Below are 23,996 nucleotides of genomic sequence, written 5' to 3'. Positions count from 1 at the left end.
TGTAATGTGACATAGCCTGCATTCCACATATAAGAGAGAGTATCCTGTAACCTGTAAAATGAAGCTGTACTGCGATCACCTGGAGAAAAGTGGCTCAAAAGTAGGTCAAATGCCGCGACAAAGGAGGAGTTATGATGGTAATTTAAACATCAATGAAGCTGAGATTTATATTAACTGTCAAGCTGAGAAATATGTTGTCACGGAGCGCAACAAAAGAAGATGAAGTGAAGTTTTTGTTGTTTAACAAATCATATTTGGTCTGCAAATCCCAAATATGAGGGCGCTGACAGTCAGATCAATACAGTGCTAAGATTTCAGTGTAACGGTTGGTTAATTCTATATTGTCTTTTGTGAAATAGTTAATGAGGTTTGCAGTCCTTAACAATTTCCGGTTGGCAGTTTGGAAGGACCCGGTGTGCTGAGGACAAACACAACTTGAAGGCACGCAAGTGCGACAAGTGAGTGATGGCGAAAAAACAGCTGAATAAACTCCAAAGGTCAGTTCATCCCTTCAGGGGGATTTTATTTTATGACCAGTTAAACGTTTCATTAATCATATAGCGTGTGGCTATCAGCAATCCCTCCACACGCCGAGAAACATTCACAGATGCAAACCGGTCAGTTTACAAACTTCTTTGTTTTTCTGTAAATGACAAATGTCTGGTGAAGAAACCATGCAAGACTGAAATCAAAATGGCAATTGTCCCTTCAGGAACAGGCTGCACTGGTCTCGTTTGATGAACTCATAACTCAAATAGTGACATTCTGTGGAGCTGCTCAATTATGTGTGTATCCTTTTTTGGCATTTACAGTCAATCTGGTGACATTTGGGATTTTAGAGTTTTTAAAAAAGGACTTTGCACGTGCGCCACACCTCTTTCCAGTTCCTCACCAGACACACAACAGCTTCGATGAGCAGCCATCCTCATGCTTTGCTCTCACATCATGTTCGAGAAAACGTCCCTGTGAGTGAAGACTTGGGAAGCAATTTTTGAGTCTAACATACTAATGATGAAAATTCTTTTGCTCGGGGAGTGAAAAAGGCTGATGGCAAAACTTAAAAAAAAATGAATCATTTGATACCATGTCATTAAAAATGACCTCAGGTTAGGTGTACCTCCGTCTACAATAAGAGCTGCAGAGGAATTGATGCAGTGTTTAATTAATGAAAAAGTTCAGTGTTCGTGCCTTTGCATCATCTCCCTGCAATGGTTAGCTGAAAGTGGCAATGAGGAAGTTGTAAAGTGCAACTTTGCATCCTGACTAGCTATTGATTATTCCCGAAACAAGTCCGCTAGTAATTATTGTTGTTGGGTCTCAGAAGCATTCTCTGTCTGCTAACAACTGGTTTTCCTTCCTAATAATGAATCCAAGCTTTTGAATTAATCTTTAAGTAAGCTCCCGGAATGGCTGCAAGTCTGATTATTGTTAAACATTTTCAAAACAGATATTCTGTTCTATTCAGTTATAATAGTTAGTGTTTGAAAGGTTTTTTTTTTTCAGTTTATTATCATTTATTCATTCATGTTTGTGCATCTAAAATCCAAAGAGAATTTCTGATTTGAAGAGAGGACCGAAAAAGAAAAGTTCCTTAGTTTATCCATCAAGAGATTTCATGCATGGCAAGGATAAAAAAAAAATTGTAAAATACAAAAATTGACAAGAGGGAAGCTTGAGTTTGGAGAAAAGAATACCATTGACTATTGAAAAGACAACTTCCAGTTGCATGACTGAGGGACAGGGAATCAGGAATACCATCCCAAGGTCAACACAAGACAGAGATTATGTCTCCCGTTTAGGAACAGCTATCGGAAAAATGTCCTTAATTCCTTCCTTAACGCCATTTAAACTGAGTTTGTGAAGCAGACAAATGAAATACTGGATTCTTCACCAAAAGGCCACAATGCTGCATTCAAAACAGCACATACTGCACCTTGATTTTCACCCCAGATATGTAAGAGTTGATCTCATATTGCCACCAAGCTGAGGACGGGGCAAGCAAGTGTGAATAATCCCTTATGGATGTGCCTGGACTCTGAAATGTGCTTTCCGCTCACATCAGAGATCCTGGGACCACGTCTGACTGACAAGTGTTAGCGGAGTGCGTGACGTCTGACTCTATGTTTCATGTCAGCCCGGAGACGGAGCAGTTCAAAGGTGCTGCATCAAAATGCGGCCGTCACCTCAGGTGGAAAGCCCCGCGCCATTCACACTTCTCCTAAATGCCAGTGAAATGCCACCGAACAGGGGACGTTAAACATATTTATTTTTGTGTGCATGTGTGTGTGTGTGTGTGTGTGTGTGTGTGTGTGTGTGTGTGTGTACAGAGCTGTTTATAGCCTTGTGTTGAAGCATTAGTGGATTGTCTGGCACTAATCTGTCGGTGTTGATTTGTTTCTCAACTGATCCATCGATAAAGTCTTGCTGATTGCAATGCTAATCCACATCTTACACACACACACACACAGACATACACACACTCCGGCTTGATCTGGCAGATAAGAAAACAGCCTAAACACCTGATTAAACTCTCACCGCACAAACATGACACACTGTCACTCACACACACTAATTTGCATCAGACTGATGTGTGCAGACAACAAGCCGGTCCTCGTTGCTCCAACATGTGAAGGTTATCGTTCCTCCAGTCTTTGTTGCATTAATTCTTTCATCCCGCTCTTTTCAACCCTCTCCCCTCCTTTCTGGTCACATTATCTCATCTCCTCTTTCTTCCTTCACTCCTCTGTTCTTTGGCCTTCCCTCCTTTGTTGCTGTTTGATGACGCCCGACTGGCTGCTCTCTTTTTCTCGCCCTCTTATCCTCTCCCTTAACCTTTTAAGTGCATCCCACTGCCGTCCAACTCACCCTCCCTCCCCCATTTCTCACTCTGTCTACACCTCTTCCTCCCCTCCTTCCATTTTTCTTCTCTGATATCACCTCGTCCTCATCGTCGTCTTCCTCTCCCATGATTATCATCTTTCTCCTTTTCACTGCTTTTATTTTCCCCCCCTCCTCTTCACTGTGATAACCCAATTTAGTTGTGTTTTCCCATTCCAAATACTGTCACCTTGCATTACCGCAGAGTTTCTAGCAGACGTCCCTGTGGGTTATTTATGTGCACTTGTCTCTAAAAGTGTGTGTATGTACCCTCCTCCCACCGCCACATGCTCAAATAGCAGCAAAGGGGCTGGGGCACTGCTATCCCGGCCCTTCAGGCATTTGGTACACAAGATATCTGGTGGAATATTGTTTTTTAAATTTATTTTCTATCCGTATTTATTTATTCTTTAGGTGATGGGAGTGAACAGAAATTCATTCAGCTGTAATATTTACACCCTGAGGCCATTTTTAAAGAGAAGTTTTCAGATATCGGCGCAATATTGTGGTCTTTTTTCTTTGTTCGGGACGGTGCTCATCTGGCGCCGTGCCTTCTGGTCCTGCTATAATCAAATAAGAGGCGGGTTAGTAAATATAGTCTGCCTTGTTGGCAGTTGCTGCAACTTCAGTTTCAAGTAGCCTTTCTGGCCCCGTGTTCATGTCATCTTCATATTATACTCAAGTACTGTTCGCGTGCTTTGCTTCACTTGCACCTTTGTGGTGTTTTTTGTGTAATCCTGTAGAGTTACAGACCCACACTGGCTTCAGACACTGGTCCAGCGATTTCCTGCCCATGAATCAGCAGAAGTGTGTCAGAATGGTAACTGATCCCAAAAATTCCAATCATTTCAAAAGAACAGGCAGCTTTGTTTATTCTTTAGAGAAGTTCTCCAGAAGTTTTGCATTTCTGATATTTTTGCTCTCACTGTAATACTAAAATGTGGATGGTAAAAGCAGTATTTCTGAAATAATTGCAATCATTTGGCCCAATCCATTTCAGTTCCTGGTATTTTACTCTAAAGTACTTTGTGGTAATTTTGAGTTAAATCATTATAGTTGTTTTTAATTTTAGAAAAATGTAAGAAATGATACAATTACATGCATCAAGTTTCTGACCTCCTTTGCAGTTATGATAATGAGATGCTAATTCCTCCTTTTCAGCTGTCTCACCATGGTGGGTATTCTAATTATCACCTGACTAGTAAAACATAAAATCTAAAGCCTAGAGACTCGTTATTTCTATCAGTTTTCATTTATACCATTCTTTCAACCCAAAGCCTGTAAGAGATTGTTTCAGAAGTGTCTCACATACAAAAGTTTTCTTATTGAACCATTAGTCGCTTGGTCAAGTGTGCTTATACTGAGAACACAGCCTGGCTCGACGTTCTGTCTCACTAATCCTCTAGAGGAACAAAAGCACCTGGCAGCCTAATGGAGAAGTTTTCTTATCTTTATTTGATAAAGACAACTGGTTGCCTTTGTTTGAAGTCCACTTAATGTGGTGTGGCTGGATGTTTAATGGTGATCTCAGAGGTTTATCTCAGCACTGCGACGGCTTAAAATGTGTATATTTTACTGGTCCAAACATTCATTTGGTTAAATGTTTCTACACTATTGTCACAGTAAGCGATTTGAGGTGACAGGAAAACCAAGAACAGCTGTTTTTGTTTGTGTCAGAGTCGGCATTTCTAAATTTATTTTTTTTTACTTCTGCTTGTTTCTGAAAAATATGGCACTATAAATACATAATTTGGTACACTGATGCTTTATTTTCCCACCGCTGGATTTGATTTCGCTGACAGAAGAAATTTTGTGTTTCAGTGCACATCTAATTCTCTCACCACAGCATTATTCATGTTAATGTCCTGTATGTCTCTAATTTCAGCTGAAGTCCACATTTTTTTTCCTGTTATTTTTGTGAAGGTGATTTTTTATGACGTACGATGGAAGGTACCGACTTGTCTCATCCAAGTGTTTTACCATCTCTGTGTCTAATATAAATGTAACCATGGGCAGAATGAGCCCAGGGACTGCGACAGCAGGAGCCACGATGGAAAAATGATGGTATGTCTGTGTTGGAGGATGAAAAACAAATGAGGCAAAAAACTATTTGCAACTCTGCCTCTCCCCAGATGAACATCCAAATCTACCCTTTTCAACACATTTGATCAGAATCAATCATTCGCTGCCGACTCCCAGTCTGGATTATTCACCCGCCTGCAGTTACGCAGGACTCCTATTTGTCTTCATCTCGTGGCGCCTGAGGAGCTCCGCTCGGGTATCCAGTGATTGTTTCTCCAGTCCTTCCAGCTTTTGCCGCCACGTTGGACTGGCGGATGTCGTCTCAGAGGCCGCTGCGAGAAGTCGACGGGAACAAACTCGACATTACTCGGCTGGAGACGACTCTTTGGCTGTGTTTCAGTTTAATGTTGTTCTATTCTCATATTTTAGTCCAACCATTCCGTGATAATGTCTCTCTCTGTCACACACACACACACACACACACACACACACACACACACACACACACACACACACACACACATACGAACTGACTCATTGATTATATCATGTCTCCCGCAGTCATGTTTCAGTCAAATGTTCACTCGGTAATAGTGTAGCTGCCCTACTTATGGCCTGATTGAAACCTAATGAAATCTTTTAATGAGCAGTCTCTGTGTGACAGCCTCTGGAGGACTCACTCACACACACACGCGCAAGCAAGCACGCACGCACGCACGCACGCACGCACACACACTTGTGTGTTTAACTGTCAGTGTAGTTACTTGAGCGTGCAGCAAAGTCAAAGTTATGTGAGCCCTTGTGTGTTTGTGTGTATTTGTGTTATATGAACATCAAATTTCTTTAAAGAGCGTCTTTTCTGTCACAGAGCCCTTGAAGGGATTCGGGGCAGAGCACAGAGATGCTCAACACACCCAATACAGGATTAACTTATGAAAAACACAACATCAAAATGATTACAACATATTTTTTGGTTGTTAATTTTTATCTACTCCTCTTGATCGGCCCCGCTCTCTGCCTCGCTCCTCTGCTCTGCCTTCTGCTCAATTTTAAGATGTTTACTCCCTTTCTGACTCCCTCGTCCCTGCCTTCCTCCCATCATCTCCTCTTTCCTGCTTCCCTGCATGTAATTTTAGATTTTTTAAAATGTTTTCTCTGTCTCCTCCTCCCCGTGGAGAGCGGGAGCACATAGGCAAAGAAGCTCTTATCCCCGCGCCAACGAGTAGATAAGAATAGGAATTACAGAGGCACTCGCTGCTGGAGAGAGAGGGAGAGAGAGAGAGAGAGAGAGAGAGAGAGAGAGAGAGAGAGAGAGAGAGAGAGAGAGAAAGGGGGTGATCCAGACAGATGAGGGAGGGTGGGATTGGAGAAGGTAAGATGTAGACGGAAGGAGAGAGAAAGTGGGTGGGTAGGGTGGAGGAAAACAGAGTTGCTCAGAAAGAAAGGGGACATGTAAGCTGTGCTACAGAGCTTTGGGCTCGCTTGTGAATTTACTAAATTCCGTGTTTTTTATTTGTTTTTTTGTTTTTGTTTTTTTTTCCTTTGCTGCTGTGGGTTTTACAGAAACGTAAGCGATAACAAGGAACTTCTCAGACGGTTCATCTGAGGACGGAGCTCAGTGTCCTCTCTCTCTGTCTCCCAGAAATCTCATCAAACAGCAGAATATGCTGGATGTGACGAAACTTTCCCCTCATGCAATAACAAGCAAATGCAGACCCAGATAAAAACAAGGCCAATCACCTCTGAGGTCCCTGCAGTCTCACGTGAAATAATTGGGTCCTGTAAGTTCTTCAGTCTCACAAAAATCAAAGCTGCAGCTGTAAATCAAGTAGTAGGTAGTTAGCACAAGTAGAGGTTCTACTGATTTGTCTTAAGCTATCACAGTGACGATAAAGTTTTTTAAGAGAAGTGACGGAGAATACTTACAAGTCAGTAAGCTGGTTCAGTATAAAGGCTTTCGGTTTTTATCTTCCAACAAAAGACAGGTCATCAGCCCATCACAGCAGAAAACACTGACACTTCAATCACACCAATGACCAATTGAGAGTCACCAATTTCCCTCAGGAAGATGTCTTCTGATTGTCAGAGGAGGTCAGAGCTATTGACTTGTCCCCAGTCGGTGTTGCCACTGCTCTGATCGTCAACATTCGCTCATGGAAAACCACTTACAGGTATTTGTCAGACCTAGCAGAGCTTCCCGTGGAGCTACGTACGACTAGCTTCTCGAGAGTGCTTGACGTTTCATCATTTCAGCCTGAATGCAAAAGACAGAAATAAAAGTCAAACTGAAAACACTATTAAAACCAGTTAAGGTGGTTTCGGTGTTTGATGTACATACTATGTAAAAGTCCTGCAAATTTCACCATCATGTGCACAGCTTGAGAGTCTGGAGGGAGATTAAGGCCCCAAATCCTGATATTGATATCAGCATGTGTTCTATTCTTTTCGGGCACCGGGGAAGCCAGATAACACACACAGGTGTGTCTCTATTGTGTGCAGCTTCAGCAGATTTGTAGATTAGACTCTTTTTATTTGTATTTTTTTTTTCATCCCAAAGCTCTGCACTCCAGTAGCCTTGAGATAAAGTGTAGATTAATCATGGCATAATTCCCACGGCTATCGGGAGCTGATCTGCAGTGTCTTAAGAAGTGGAAGAGAGGATCCCAGGTCAAAGCGGTGGAGCGGGAGCAGTAACTGATGAAGTCCTTCACAGATTAAATCTATGTTGACCTGGGGCTGTCCGCATGTCAAGCAGGGCTATATGTTACTGTCTGTGTTCAACAAAGTCCTGGATGTGGAAAGGTAGCCTGAAGGGATGTTTGAAGACTCAGAGGAGGCAGAAACCAAAACTGGAAAAAATGATAGTTCTGTCTTTTCGAGTCAGCCTCAACCTATGAAAAACAGCTTTAGCTTAGTGCTTACATATAACATAAGGCTCTGAACCCAGTCACCACATGTGCATGCATGTGTCTGTAGTCTTATGTATTTATCTCTTTGTGACCACAATTTCCTCGCGGAGTCATGCTAACCTTGTAGGATGCAACACGCAGGATCTGATACTGGTTTACATGTATTACAGAGTGAAGTCAAGGTTTGAGTTACAGGTTCAGTCATGATGGTAAAAGTTAGGGTAAAGATCCAGGGAAGGCTGGTCTTGTATTCATCTCTTTGGAAGTGAAGTACTGCAGTGGCATCCAATCCACCAACTGGTTAAGACTTATGATGATCAGGGTTAGAGGCACGAGATTATATCAAGGGAAAGCTGTGTGTGCATGCATGTGTGTATTGTTTTCTTTTCTGCAGCAATAAAAAAATATATCTTCGCCCAGCACTTCAGTGTTGTGTCTGGGTTGTTATCATCTTCCTCCTATTTCTCTTTTCACCCCTCCACTGTTGATATTGATGCTGACGATGCTGAGGATAATATTAAAGGCGCTATCAACAGTTTTCTCAAGAAGACGGATCTCTCCATTTGATTCCTGAGAAGCCCCGACGCCACAGTGGCAGTGTTATGAAATAGATCGGACACATATAAGATGTGTCCCGGTGCAGCTCAGAAACACCCCAGCCAACAGCGCGTGTACTGCAAAGCCTCGTGTTTATAGGCTGGTGGAGAATGTAGATCATGTCATTCAGTAGATGCTCTCAGTACAAACAGCCCCGTACGCCACGATTGATAATGTTATTCAGCACACTATCAGCTTTGTGTGCACTCATTTATCTTCTGCTGCTGGTGCCTATGAATGCATTACAATACACACAATGTACAACATTACCTTCAGTAATGTGGGTTAATTGTGTTTTTCGCCTACTGGTACACCGTTTGTGAAAAAAAATTTATGGCTATAATGGAGTGATTTAATAGCCTAAGGACAATGTGTAGTATGCACCGCAGCCCCACCTCTACCACTCGCACACAAGTGTGAAATTGCATGGAACTGTAATTGGAATGACCAACCTTTAATGCATGCGTTCATGTGTTCATGCGTGCGTGCGTGCGTGCATGCGTGTGTGCAAGGTTTTTCAGGATTGTTCATGGATCGAACTAAACAGCAGCTGTACGCGTATAAAAATCTTAACACGTTATTCAATATGTTATAGGCAGCTTCCAAAACGGAACATGAGATGATGACGGTCGACTGTGCTATACCGCAATATATGTTTACATTAATTCAATGATTTAAGAGAAAACGCCCAGTATCCCTGCAATTAAAGAAGAACCAAATCACACTCATTTACACCATATTCTGGAAAAGATGACTATTTAATGTGTGATTATCATCAAGCAGTGACAACACAATCATATTACTATGGGTTCAAATAGACAAGAAATGTACAGCTGCTATAACTTTAAGTCAATATTACAGCACTAGAAGGATACAGTTCAATAAATAAATGGATCATTGAAGCCAGCATAATTTGCATACTGAGAGAAAAGAGAGCAAGTCAAATTAGTTGCTGTCACAACACATAAACATTTCTTCTTTTTTATTTTAATGGAACCAGACTGTAGTTAACACATGCACATTACTGTTGTGTTTTAATATAACACCCTTGTAATGTATGTTCTTGCATGTGAGCATGGGACTTTGTGTGCTTGTAAACTTCTTCAACGTGATGAAACTGAATCTTCCATCAAGCCAATGTGCACCAATCACATGATTTTTTTTTTTTTAATCCCCTGCAGAATGACATTATGCATCACTAAAATCAGTGGTAGAGTGATGAGTGAACATGACGACAAGCCAAGGGGGCAGACAGTTTTGTTTATGGCGTGAAGCACTCATCATTTGATGCCATTTGCCCATTTAGAATTGTGGTGACACAGCATGCAGACCGTCACTAACAAAGTCTTTTCATTATTTCAAAAGTTCTGTCAAATGAAGGCAGTTGCACAACACAACACAACACAACACAACACAACACAACACAACACAACACAACACAACAGGGAATGCCAACGGTTATCCCAGCGTTTCGTCTCTCATCACAGGAAAAGGAGGGGTGCCAAGGACGGCTGAAATCTTGGTTTGTTTTGAGTCTTCTCTCCAATAGTTAACAAGTTCGTATTCACTTCAGCAAGTAGCATTTTGTGCGAATACATAACAGATGAGGTTTCATTACAGGAGGTTTTGGTGATACTGTCGAGTAACAGTTATTATAGTTACTACATACAGGGTGAATTAATTGGTTTTATTGAAATAAGTTTCTCAGGCTGGTTTGCTTTAATCCATTCATAGCCTTATGGCTGTTCACCAGCCTTTTCCAACACCATTTTGTTGCTCTTGTCATGATTACTATACAAACTGAAAAAGCAGTGGTTCCCAACATTTATTCTCTTGAGCCTGACCGCGAGAGGCTGAACCTCTTTTCAGTTTCAGATTTTCCATAAGATTACAGTGAAGCCAAACACTGGTGGACACAGCCTCTTATCCACATATAAAAATGTATGAATTTCAAAAGTCGAAGCAATTTGTAATTTCCCAGGTCCTTTTATGGTTTATTTTAAAGCTTCAACTATTTCATCCTCCCCGGTAAACTCCCGGACTACAGATTGGAAACCACTGCTCATCAAGACTTTCTCTTTTGTGGTTTTATGTTATTTTCCATTTCAAACTTTATCACTTTTTTTACATGGAGCATTGTAAATCATAGGTTCAAAGCATCATTCATATATACTCTATATTTAAAGTTACTGAAAAAAATTTTTTTGATGTGACCTGCATTGTATATTTCTTGAAATCACCTTCTGGTGTTTGATATTGTTTTCAGGTGGCCAGACTTCATTTCCTGTGCTGACAATCAATTATGTACACTGAACTAGAGTTTTCAACACTGTCGCTGGGAAGAAGAGGATCTGCAGAGCAGAGTCGAATGAGGGAGCACAGAGCGGCGCTGTGGAAACGCCTGAGGCCAGGTTTGAGTTTGTGTCTCTGGAGTCTATATTCTGTCTCCCTCCCACACTCTACCTGACTGTCCGTCATGGAGGAGCCGAGATTAAGTATGACACATGACCTCCATGTAAACACCCTGGGTTACACCTACTGACACGTTTATTCTTTGTTTTGGATACAATTTGAGCCCGAAGGCATGTTAGTAATCAAACAGGAGATTTATTCCAGAGATGGTCGTAGCCTCTCATCTAGTCTTTTTAGTGAAAATAATGAAAAATACAACCTAGCAAGTGAGCTACTGCCAGCAGTGATTACAAAGAAGTTCATCAAAAAAAAAAGAAAATTTAAATCATTTAAATCAACGAGGTTAGACATTCCAAACAAGCCTGCTAAATCTTCTATTTTAAAAAACTGATTCATATGTCTCATGGCATGATGAATCAACTCCTGGGTTAAAGAGCAATACTGGAGACAGGTGTATAATTCAAACAATGAGCTTATTTCAATTAAATTGTATAGATAGATAGATAGATAGATAGATAGATAGATAGATAGATAGATAGATAGATTAGGCTCTGTTTACACGACAGCCTTGCAAGTGAAAACACATTGTTTCAGAAAAGTTTAGCTTTTACATGGAAACAGCATATCGGCTAAAAACGATGTGGACAATTCGTGGGTGTTTTCTTTTTCTTTTCCGCTCTCTTTATCTCTCTCTGTCTCTTGCTCTCTGAGCATTTCAATCAATCAATCAATCAATTTATTTTTGTATAGCCCACTATCACAACAACAGTTGCCTCAGAGGGCTTCAAGATGTTACATTGATTGGTAAAAATAAAAACAGTGAATAAGCATAATATTAATATGTCAAATTCACAGTAACGAGACAAAACGAAGCAACCATCGCCTTAGACCCTCACATCCGGCAAGAAAAAACTCCAAAAACCCAGTGGGAAAAGAAGAAATCTTGGGGAGAACCACAGTATGGAGGGATCCCTCTCCCAGGGATGGACAGCTTTGGCAACAGCTAGCATGAGACAATAAAAAGTAAAGCCTAGGACTATGTTGAGTACAGTACGTTGGGCGGTTTCCTTCCCGGTCCTGTCCGACAGCCATGCTGGATGCCAGTTTCAAATAAAGGCAGCAGCAGGAGGAAATTCAATCTCTTCCTGCTGCTAATATTAAAATCTGTTCGGACAGTAAAAGGCTTCAATCATACAATATTGCACACCCCAGCTGCCGAACAGGACAAGGGGGGAAAAAAAAATGTGTGCGTGTTTTGGTTTGTTTTTGTCATGAAACCACACACATATGCAAAGGAAAAATAAGTTATAAACTTAAACTTAGTTAATAATGGTCAACACAAAAATGTATAAAACTACCAAGTCCCAGGAGAATATGAACTGTGAGTCATGATATTATGGAGGCTGCCTTTTTTTGTTATTGTCCATCTGCTCACACATAACAGGTGTGGTGCCACAGTGTTTCAGAAAAACATCATTTTCCCTCATTTCCATGGAGATGGAGTTGAAGTGTTTTCGAAAACTTCCAGGTTGGAAGGCATTTACACATCGTTATGTTTTCAGCGGCTCCGAGGACAACGAAGGTTCTCCATTTTCACTAGAAAAGATTGTCATGTAAGCCAGGCCTAGGACACAAGGGTCAAAGGTGCAAAGTTAACAAAACTGCAAGGATGCCATCTGGCAGGGACATGAATTAAGTACCGAAATCAAAACTAACAGAGCAAGTAGATTCAAAAAAGAGACAAAACAGACTACCAACGAGTCACTATAACAAAAATGCACCTGTTAAATACATGAGGAAGAAAAGTTCATAAAATCCAGGGGGATCATGGTGGACGTTGGGCTGTAGTGAGCACACAGATAGGCAACTGAGAGGAAGATGAAACTGATCAAATTCAAACCAGCAGTACAGAGTGTGCTCAAAAACAAAAGCATCGCCGGAACTCATGGTTGAGTTCTAAAATTTGACCCGGTCATCTTTGAGCGTGTCCCAGATGGAACAACATTATCTCAAGATGCACTTGAGATGTTGCATTAAGAAGGACATGTGAGGTTATATTGGCCTAAATGTCTGAGCACTGATTCCAATCACCTCATATCGGAGATGATTTGAATGTTTTTGGCAAATATATGCGGTGGAAGTGTTCAGAACTACACCAGCTTGCAGCTCCTGTCTCATAAATTGATGGGAAAATGGTATTTCCTAGATCAAATACTGTTTTATATATATAAACATATAGTCAGACACATATCGGCTGCTGATTATGAATGAGTTACACTGCTGGTGTGAGAATTTGATACTTGTCCTTCGCTGAGTATCAGAGGATGAATCATCATCTTGAGCAGTCGAGACTTATTTTATTATTCAAAACAAAGGACCAGCTATTTCAGAGCTCGGGAGCACAGTAAGGTTGGGCTATAATGGACTCGGAGCTAAAGTGCTTTGACTAAGTGCTCCATTTGTCTCACTGAATCCAACACAGGTATAACTGAGTTTCTCAAAATAGAGCAATACAACAAACTGACATCAACAGCCACCCTAAACCCTCATCTTTTCTTCCAAGTTGGTAAAAAAAACAAAGCAGCTATTTTCTATAAGCAGTGAGTACAGATCAAGCAGTCATAAATTCATGGATGTATTGGTGTGTTTTTTAGGACAGTTTTTAGTGTGGTGTTGAGATTTATTGCTGAGGGAAGAGAGCAAATGCACTGCTTTTAAAAAAGCCTATTTAAACCTAGATTTAGAGTAGGAACATGGAGGAAAATCGGCAATTTGAGATTCAGCTCGGCAGCCCTTGATGACGCTCTTGTGTGCTCCTAAAGTTTAAAGTTTCATCAAATCCAAAGAAAGTTCAGTTGAAGCAGCAAACAGTGGAATTACCCAATCTAAAACTGTCAGTCTCGGATGGAAAAAAAAGCCCCATTTGATCCAACATATAAAAAAGACAAACTACACCAAACACTTGAGCAAAGCGTTTATATGCCACTTTGTTTGAGTATAATATTTGAATACTTATTCAGCCCCTCTTTAACTCACATTGTACTCCAGAGCCTTCGCAGCTCTGTGCTGTCAGCTGACGTGTGTGAGGCCTTTTTCCTCTTTCTGTCAGTAGAGGCTGATTCCACTTTAAAAGAAACCAAAAAAAAAAAAAAAAACATCTTTTGTAAGTTATTGCTCTATCTGGCTCTTCAAATTCATCTCACAGCACATTGCATTTTTACGAAGGCTGTCAAAGTCAATCGAATTAATCATGATTAACTGCATATTAAGGTTTAGGGCTTTTTGTCCAGTATTTTTAAAGTAAACATTGTGTTAAGTTGGTCTACATGGCACTTTATTTGGAAAGAAAATCCAACAAAGTCAAGAAGAAGGAAATTCTTTCTCTGTGTTTGATTCAAAATCAAGACCCTCTGGTGAGATATCCGTCACTGCAGGAAGTCGTGATGCTGAAACTTCAACAATTACTTTAAATTCAGCATTCAAATTTTTGACTGATTGTTTGGACTGATGACGCTGATGTTATGGGCTGAAAACTGAGTTGGAATGCAAAAAACAGAATTTCAAAAATGCAATTCAAAGTGTGATTAATCGTGATTCACTATGGAAATAATGCAATTAATCGTGATTTTTAAAATTGATCTTTTGACAGCCCTAATTTCAGGATTCAGGATTAATCATAATTGTTCGAATGTCCAACTTCTCCTCGTGGTGTCTTCAAAACACAGAAATAATGTTAAAATAATCAGGGAAAAACAACAATTGAATTACTTCTTTTTTTTAGCAAAAATTTTTATTTTAACAATCTCCTCCATTCACCCTGATATAGTTTGGTTTTTAATCTTGACCCCAAAACAGCATCAAACTTTGTCCCTTCGAAATCAAAAATTCACAGAAAGTCTAGTTTAAAACTGCAATAAGTCTGATGGTGAGATTTACTTAAAATTCTCCAGCAGGAGAACTGATAAAAAAGAAGAGATTTCTTTCGTATTTGCTCAGGTTGGCTCAGAGGAGGACTCGAGGTGTCGTACACCAACCATTCGGTGGAGCAGATGCTCATTTTATAGAAGCAAACCACAAAAACAGAAATTCAAATAACCAAAACTACAAAAACCTGGAGATCACAGGAGACTATTGCTGAGCAGAACACAGACAGACGCTGGAGAGCTCCCAATAGAGCTCCCAACACAGAAACACAAGAGACAGGCAAGAATCAGAACACTCAGAAGACGCGCAGCACGCAGCACAGCCACCAGGTGAAAGGCAATCACACACTCTCACACAGGTGAAAGGCATCAGGGTGGGGAACAGCAATCAGACACGAGGAGGGGAAGTCAGAGGCTGTGTTCGAAACCGCATACTTACGTACTACTCATACTAACTTATTGAGTATGCAGTGTGTTTACACTGGCAGTATGCGATTTTGAGTATGCGAGAAGTTCCCGGATGCATACTGCATTCGCCAGAAATGTTGAGTATACATCGTGTGTTCACTACTCATACTGAAATTGCCCAAGATGCAACGCGACGGACATTTGAATAAACTTTATTCAGTTCACAATGACCGTTTCTTCATGATGTACATTTAGCAAGCTGAGTATGGTTCTAGATTTAATCTTCCCTCCATTGTTTGTGCTCGTAGGTATGTTATGTTACGAGATTTGTGATTGGATTGACAATGATTAAAAATAGTAAAAACAAAAAACAAAAAAAACAAAAAAAAACCCTTACATCTGAGAACAACTCCATGCTGAAAGCGACCATGATGTACCGAAGACGGCGAGCCGATCTTTGTTGAAGAGCCGAAAAAACTCTCCGTCGGTAAAGCATCATAATTGGCATAATAAGTGGTCCGTTAACGGGACACCGGTCCAAACGGTGACGTTAAGCGTGATATATTGCTGAAAGATTGCCTTCTTGTTTTCAAAGTAAAAGCACAGATTTATCACAGGTTTTTTTGCATGAGAAAGGGAAAGGGGTGCTTTATTTTGGTGAAAATAACCGGAAGTGCGTTGCTCACTGCGGCTGGCTTGAATTTCGCCGAATTCGTCCGAACAAAATCATAAACGGCTGGTATTCGGACAAATAAACGACACACTCGGGCTCTAAACCACCACTTTGTCGCCTAATTTTAAAAAAAATCTCGATGAAGTTATACATTTGACGAGTTTAGAGCTAAAGTGAAATCAGCTTTAGCAGATCGATTTCTGCTCATGGAAGAAGTGCAATGCATTGTGGGTTATTATGTAGTATGCTGGAGTGTAAACGCTTCGCATACTGTTTGATGGACTGAGTAAGCAGGATGCAGGATGGATAGTATGAGTATGTAAGGATGTAGTAGACAGTATGCGGTTTCGAACACAGCCAGAGAGTCTGAAACAAGAGAGCCTGAATCTCAGAACAAAATAAGTATCATGAAAATATTGCTTCATTAGCCATAAAATCTAGAAAGAAATCAATTCCTGATTCTTCAATTTACCATGTCTTAATAAGCAAGAATGCTAAATGTTTTGTTCTCAGAGTTTTGGGGTTTTTATAGGCTGTTGAAGAATCGAGAGGCAGTTCTCTTTTGGAACCATCCGCTCCACAAGAACCCTGACTGGTGCAGAGAATTGTTTTTAAAGACGGAGTTTTAAATCTTCACTGTCATTTATGTTTGCAATGTTTGGATTTGGAATTTGTGGTGTTTTTCCCACCATTAATCTTCCATGACATGGGTGTGTTGTAAATGGCGCGATACAAGTAAAACTGAACTGAATTGAATTCGATGGTCTGGCAGCAGTGTTTTGAATCGAGGTGAGCGTAACCGATGGCAGTTGTCTAAACGGGGTGTGGTGAATGCAGAAATGACCATTTGCACGATCTCATGCCACAGAAAGAAAGCGGTCTCTGAAATTTTACGCTGACGACAAATATCTAACTGAAAAACCGCTTGTGAATGTTAATGAAGCGTGACGGGCTGTCAAATGTAAAATGTAAAAATCAAACAAATCCAATTAATGATTAATTGATTAATATCGCTCTTTAAGAGTGAATCTGTCTGAATGGGAGAAAACAACTTCAAACCAAATAGGTCATTGAGTATCTTGTGGCTTTGTAAACATCCGCACATGCACATGAAATAAGTGGGAGGCAGTTCTGTTGGAGTGTTCTCAATCAAGTGGAAAATGTATTGCATTTCATTTCTTTCTGTGAATCTCCAGACTTCAGCCTAAAGAAAGGCAGAAAGGTCTCATTTGAGGTCTCAGTGTACTCCATGTGAAGTGTTTTGGCGGATAGCAACAGAGCCCTGCCTGATATTGGATTAGGGCGATGCGTGTCAGAGCATTTCTGTAGCATTATGAAGGTGACAGTCGGCTCTTCACACCCACTTCACCCCATGATTGGCTGACTGTGCAGAGCGGAGATCGTATAATATGGTTTTTTTTTTCCTACTCCAATAGCCATTTTTGTTAGGATTTCCAACACCCTTATTCAAGGATTTTCAAAATCAGTGTGCAACACTGTGAAGGAACATTTACTAGTTAGCAGCGAGATTCAAGATTTTCCTGAAATCCTCTGAAATTCCCTTTCTGTACTCCCCAAGGATCCCCAACATGGCAGCCATTGTCGGATGAGTGTGTGAATGTGTGTATGTGTAAAGTTGTATAAAGATTTGAGACTGCAGAAGCTGTAAATGGGAAGAATATAACATTTCTCATTATGAATAGGTGCAACAAACCCCACAGGTTCAAGCAGTGGAAGAGATAATATGCCATGTTCTTTACAGGCGTGGTGACCTTTGGCTTGCGAGATGTCAGTGCTGTTCAAAGGCGCTGCAGGAAGGCACCGTTAGAAGGGAACGGCAAGACGTGGGGAAAGACTGATGAACTGATATGTGCTGATTTAACATACTGAGCACACAGATCGCTACTTTTTCACTGTTCAGAAGAGAGACGTTCAGAGGACGGATTATAAAAAAAGACATGTTTAAAGGTTATACTGTGGTTGACGGCGGGGTTAGGCCTGTGATAGTCACAGCTGAGATCAGAGTGCGCCGGCAAGTCAATCCGATGCCCCTGTTCATGTGTGTGCGTGTGTGTGTGTGTGTGTGCGTGTGATGGAGAGAAGGAGAAGTGTAGAAAGGGTGAAATCATTAATTCCTGGCATTGAGGAAAGGAAGCTTGGTCATGTGAGGTGGGTGAGAGAGACAGCGGGAGGGGGCGAGATGGAGAGAGCCCTGTGCAGGTCAACAGTGCCCCCTCTGACCAACACCAGAAACTGCAGTGTCAAAATCCTTCTCACACTGAGCTTCCATCCACATCTGTCTGTCTAATTGACTCCTCTCCGGTTTGTATTCTTTCGACATGCAATGAAGTTGTTCTTTTCTGTTCTAATCTGCTTCCTTAGTCCCAACAGGTATTCAGTGAGAAAAAAATAATTCACACAGATCATTTTTAAACTGATGAAGACATCAGTCGGTTCTCTGAGGAGAGGTCGACATCGCACATGAATCACCACTTCGGAGAGGGGCACAGCTGCTGGGAATAGCTTCTTGGATAAGACTATGCTAAACTGTCAGTCATGAAGCAGATCTTCAGAGCCATTCCTCTGTTTGTGCCATGCTTGTTAGATCAATTCTTTTGAATTTCTCTGACCAAACATGAACCAAAAGTAGCTTTTCACCACACTGCTCCCAGGAGCAAAAGATCCACAAACTTTCATGGAAACCCCATTCTGTGACCTTTCAGGTGTCTTCAGATTTATCAGATTCACTCTGATCCAAATGAAATGTGGTGGAAATTATTTGCTTTGCTGTTGCATTTCATTTGTAAAATGAACACTACATTCAGAATCCTGATGTGCACCAAACGAGCAGATGTAGACTTGAAAAAAACATGAACCAGAGACCACCGACCTCAACGCAATTGAGCCAGCGTTTAAACTGTTTTACACAAAACAATTTACTTGAATACAGTGGAGTTTTGCACATCAGGTGCTGAAAACCCAAAGAGGAGCAGAAAGTGGAAAAGCTGCACAAAGCAGTAGTTAAGCATCTGCATCCAGCAGCCCTTGTTACATAATACAGCAAATTGTGCATCGCAGCTAATCAACCTCCTCTTCTCCAGCTAAGCAAAGTGGATGAATTTTAGTTTTCGTCTGCTTTTCGTAGCTTTGATTCTCGCTCATTTCATCATTAATGCGACAAAGATCATTTCAAGAGTAACTAAATTATTGCTGCTGTAGACTTTTGGTGTCAACTATTATCATCAGATACACTTTAATATTCATCCGCTCGGTGTTGAGACACAACGTGAAAGTGCATGTTAATTGGAACAGAGGGGAAGATGCTGCGTCTGCATTCACATTGGAGAGAAGTCCGTCCGAGGCTGTCAGTCAGAGAAATGACACCATTAAATATTCACATGACTGACCTCACTCCTGTGATGAATTCAAATTTACCGGAGCGCCGACCTCCCCCTGTGTCTGACAGCGCCAGATATACGTGTGTGAGGCGCTAAAGTAAATGTGGCTCATTTTAGCGGCTAATCCTCAGCTGATGGCAGACTTTATTCACCACACCTCCCACAAACACACACACCACACACTGCGCCCACAATGTTTTTGTATTCAGACCAAATTAATTAGCAAAGCCCTAATCCCAAACTCACATCCTGCTCCGCGTTCATCCCAGTCCTCAAACCTATGGCTTTGTTCAATTGCGGAGGTCAGTCTACAGTTAAATCCATCAGCGGAGTGAATATTTAATGGATCTGTTTCTATGGATAAATGCCTCTGACTCACTCCGTGCAGTGTGTGTCAGTGAGCTGCTGTATGGTATTTAATCCAGCCTCTCTTACAAACAGGCCCGGCGATTTCCTAATGAGAGTCTGTTGAGCAGAGCCAGGAACCAGACTGACCTTTACAAGTGGGAAACTGGAAGGAGGAGATAAAGGAGAGGCCAATTAATGCGTACGTTTTCGTGTAGCGAAATGAATCTCTGGGGATTACAGCGCGGTGAACCACACCGTCGGCTGGAGAAAGTTTGAAAAAATCCTGAGGGAGCGTAAGTGAAAGAGGGCTTTTAATGCTCGGATAGTAAAATTGAAACGTGTATCGTCTGAATGGAACTAAACGGAGATGCATCACGCTGGTATCAAAGCAAGTCCATATAAAACTTTCAGACTGAAGTCTCACCTTGTTCAGCTTACTTCTCTATAGAACAAATCCTAAAATCAGGTTTGTTCAGCTACTTTAATCACCTTTAAATTTATACTATGTTTATCTCATGCATTGTATATGTATTAAAAATAATACAAGGAACAGCATTTCCAAGTAAAGTCTTCACTGCTACATAAATCTGTTTATTTCATTTAATCTATTTTATTACATGTATAATAATGGAATTCATGGTATGTTCTGTGAACCTTCTGTCACGGTCTCAGGAGTCATTAATCCCCGTCTGCGAACGGCAGACTGCTAAATATTCGGCTAACTCGTCTTTATGATCTCAAGGTAGCCGTTTGAAGTTGCATGAAATTATTTGCATTGCATGAGACACTATAATAAAAACATGATTGAAAATGTTGTTTATTCATACGTTTACTCTATTTTCATGGATGTTCAGAGCATCACAAGGTTGGCCAAGAGTTTCAATGATGTTGACAGCAAACAAGTCAAAGACCTCATATTGCATGAAGCTGAGTGTCTGCCAACAAATTATTTACAGTACCACCTGATCAAAATGATTTCTGCTCTGCTGCAACGTGTTTAAAGGTTATTTAGCCTGAATCTGAACCTCTATGCTTTCAACTTAGATATGAATGAACCAAGACTTGAAATTTGCAATAAATCTCTCTGCCTCAGGGCATTAGCAGGTGCTTAAGCTGGAAAAAAAATCAGATATGGAATGAAAATTTGAAAGAAAAGCTCAGACTAAATATTTGAAGATAACTACCCATCAGGCGAGAAGTCAGGTTGCTTTTCTTTTATGCTACATATATTTTCACATGGGTTGACTTCCTGACATTGGTTGTGTATTGAGTTCAGACACAACCTAATATGCTAGAACATAAATCGTGTATTATCCTGCCAGGATCTAGCCTCGTAAACCAGACCCGCCCACTCCTCATCCACATTTGGATTTGGACTTAGTGGGCTTAGTCTGGATGGGAGCCCATAGAAACTTCTTGCAGGGGGTGTCGGTTACTCCTTTGACTGACAGCGCACTTCAGCCAATCAGCGCTTCAAAACAAATACGTCATCAAAATGCGTTCGCTTCTCTAAGCGTTAGCATTAGCTCATTAGCTCTAGCTTCTCTACACGCAAAGACACGCAAAAACGTCTTTTCCTGTGAGAAACTCACCAAGCGCAGAGTCCTGCTCTTGCTTGATTGTTGTAATACTTGGTATTTTGGCTAAAACTTTACTTACTGCAGCTTTCATACGATGGTTAAAGTTAAAGTCCTTCATCTCCGCAATGCGCAGTGATGGCATCACTTCCGGTTTAGCCGCCGGAATTCGCCAAAAAAATTTGAAAACAAAAAGCGGCAACACTGATTGGCTCGGCCATTTATCCCCTTCTATGGGCTCCTACCCGGACTTAGCCCAACTCCAAAATCTAGATGCGGATGAGGAGTGGGCGGGGCTGGTTTACGAGGCAAGCCAGGATCACCTCTTGAAGGTTTGTTTTCACTATTTTGCATGTCAGTGGCCGTGGCTGCTGGGAGTTTGAATAACCCAGTAGTATTCAGTCCAGTGTTTTTTTATCCTACTGATAACATTCTTTGTAAAAAGCAACACTGTTTGCAGTTGCAGCATATTTTTCAGTTGCTACTTCACAGGTCTCTATCATTAGCCTGGCACGCCAGACTGTCTCTCCATGCTCAGGGATACACGGAGATACAGTCTGGGACCGCGCCAATTGAGTCTGACTTCTGCCCGGCAAACTTCTGCTGGGCGAATCACAGCCCACGAGAGGCGGGAGTTAGCGATGCGTCATAGTATACACCCCCCCACCCCACCCCCCCCCCAAAACAATCATGGTGGCGGCCGCAACACAGCGAGGCTTCACCACGGCTCTGTTTGAAGTTTTGAACGAACTGAATATTGCGCTGAAACCACAGCAGGAATCTGCTCTGAAGGCTTTTCTTTAACCCCAAATTCCACCGGACGCCAAAGCGCCGTGCCGCGTCCCAGAAGCGCCGGTGTTACTACAGATCACCAGAGCGGAGGCGCATGCCACGGCGCTGGTGATTCGCTTCAGGTCGCCGCTTCTAAACGGCTCGGCGCGGTGCGGCGCTGCGCTCCTGGTGTGCATTGACTTCAGGAACAAGACGCCGGCGTGACGCGGCGCTTAAGCGTCCGGCGGAATTTGGGGGTAAACAGACGTAAAACTCCATGCCATGATCCCATGTTTTGGACTACAAAACTACTACAACGGAGCGCTGTGTACGTTGCATTGTCGTTGCGTCACAGCCTCGTTTCTTGGATTGGTTCTCTCCGCTCAATAGTCCCGCCTCTCGTCAGCCTGTTTGAAATGAAGCCCCAATGGCGCGGTACCAGACTGTCTCTGTGTGTAAAATATAAGGTCAGTATGGCATGCCAGGCTACTCTATCATGGGTATACAGATGACCTGTGCATCTCTAATGGCATTCTAGATTCTTCACATGGCTGCCATTTTAAGTTCCTTCGCAAAGTTTGCTTTGTTTGCTTACCATGAATATGATTGGACTAGATCTGCTTGAATAATTCACACAATACCACACACACAGTGCTGTTCAGTGATATATCTTGACCTGCTTCCATTTCAATCACTCGGTTTCGATGCAGACTTGACGAAACTTGAAACACAATTATCTTTGGCATGTTTGCCTTCTTTTGGCAGGTACACAAGAGCCAAACAAGAAATACAGGAAAAGAAAAACAAGGGAGTGACATGTAGCAAAGGTCGGGCTATAGATCGGTACGGGGAATTGCTGCTGACCAATTTTGCGCCTGTGCTGGAGGCGGCCGAGCCACTCGGTGGCCAGATCACGTCAGGGACACGTCTTGACCTCTCCTTTAACCAGCAATGGATGAAAGTAATTTTATCTGCCTCACTCCAACAGAGAAAGATCACAGAAGTCGGATGTTCACTGCAAACTTATTTATTGCTCTATAATTCTTCACGATGTCCGTTTCAAAGAAGGATAAAATGAAATACTTTAAATACTTCCGTGATTAGGTAATAGTTTGGAAGATTAAAAAACAGACGAACTATACTTCCATGTGTGTGTGTGGTGTGTGTGTGTGTGTGTGTGTGTGTGTGTGTCCTCGGGGATGCAGGGAGCAGAGGACAGTTGCAGGTGTTTCTAATAGATTTCTTCAGTTTGTCTCGGGAGACTGGAAAGCACCAACAGACACACACACACACACACACACACACACACACACAGAGCCATTATTGCGCTTCTTCCACTTTGAGGGTATTTTGTAACCTTTGCTCCACCTCAGTCGGCCCACAACTTGGAAAAAGGCAGAGCAAAAAGAAAGAGGGGAAGGCAGACCGAGGGAGGGGGACGGAGGGTAAAACGGGTCTCCAGGGACAGCGCCTGAACTCTGTGGGTTTCCTGCTTGAACACTCAGCCGGGGGTGGACAGCTGCTGGGAAATCCTTTGTTTTTTTGGTTTTTTTTTCTACGATTTCCACCAGAAGAGTCATGAAAGACAGATGGATCACACAGGAAACAGTCGGGACAGACACACCACACTCAGGCAGAATTGTAATGAGACTCTGAACCCTCGCCTGAAGTGTGCTCCACTCATGAATATACTGGAAGGTTCTGCTTAAGAACCTGGAGTTTGAGACCCCCAGTGAGGCTTGTAAAAACCCAGAGATTGTAAAAAATGAAATATCCACATATCAAAGGAAATCACTGATCATTCCTAGATTCTAGAACAGCCCTGGGAGTAAATATGTTCACCAGAGATCGAGACAGCAAGTGAATATTTTAGACTTGCTTTACCAAGATCCTGTTGAAAGTGTGCTCCATTTCACACACTCGCACACTTTCAAGAGTTCCTGACTTAAAACTGTTAATCTGCTTCATCCCAATTAAAAGATTTATACCAAAATATTTTCTTTAGAAAACAGTCGGTACCTTTAAGTATAGAATTTATGTCTATAGTTTGCCAAATAATGACAGCGAGAACATGCCTGTAA

This window comes from Salarias fasciatus, unplaced genomic scaffold, assembly GCF_902148845.1.
Source record: "Salarias fasciatus unplaced genomic scaffold, fSalaFa1.1, whole genome shotgun sequence".
Classification (NCBI taxonomy): Eukaryota; Metazoa; Chordata; class Actinopteri; order Blenniiformes; family Blenniidae; genus Salarias; species Salarias fasciatus.
The sequence above is the reverse complement of the archived record's forward strand: the minus strand, read 5'-3'. Positions refer to the sequence as shown.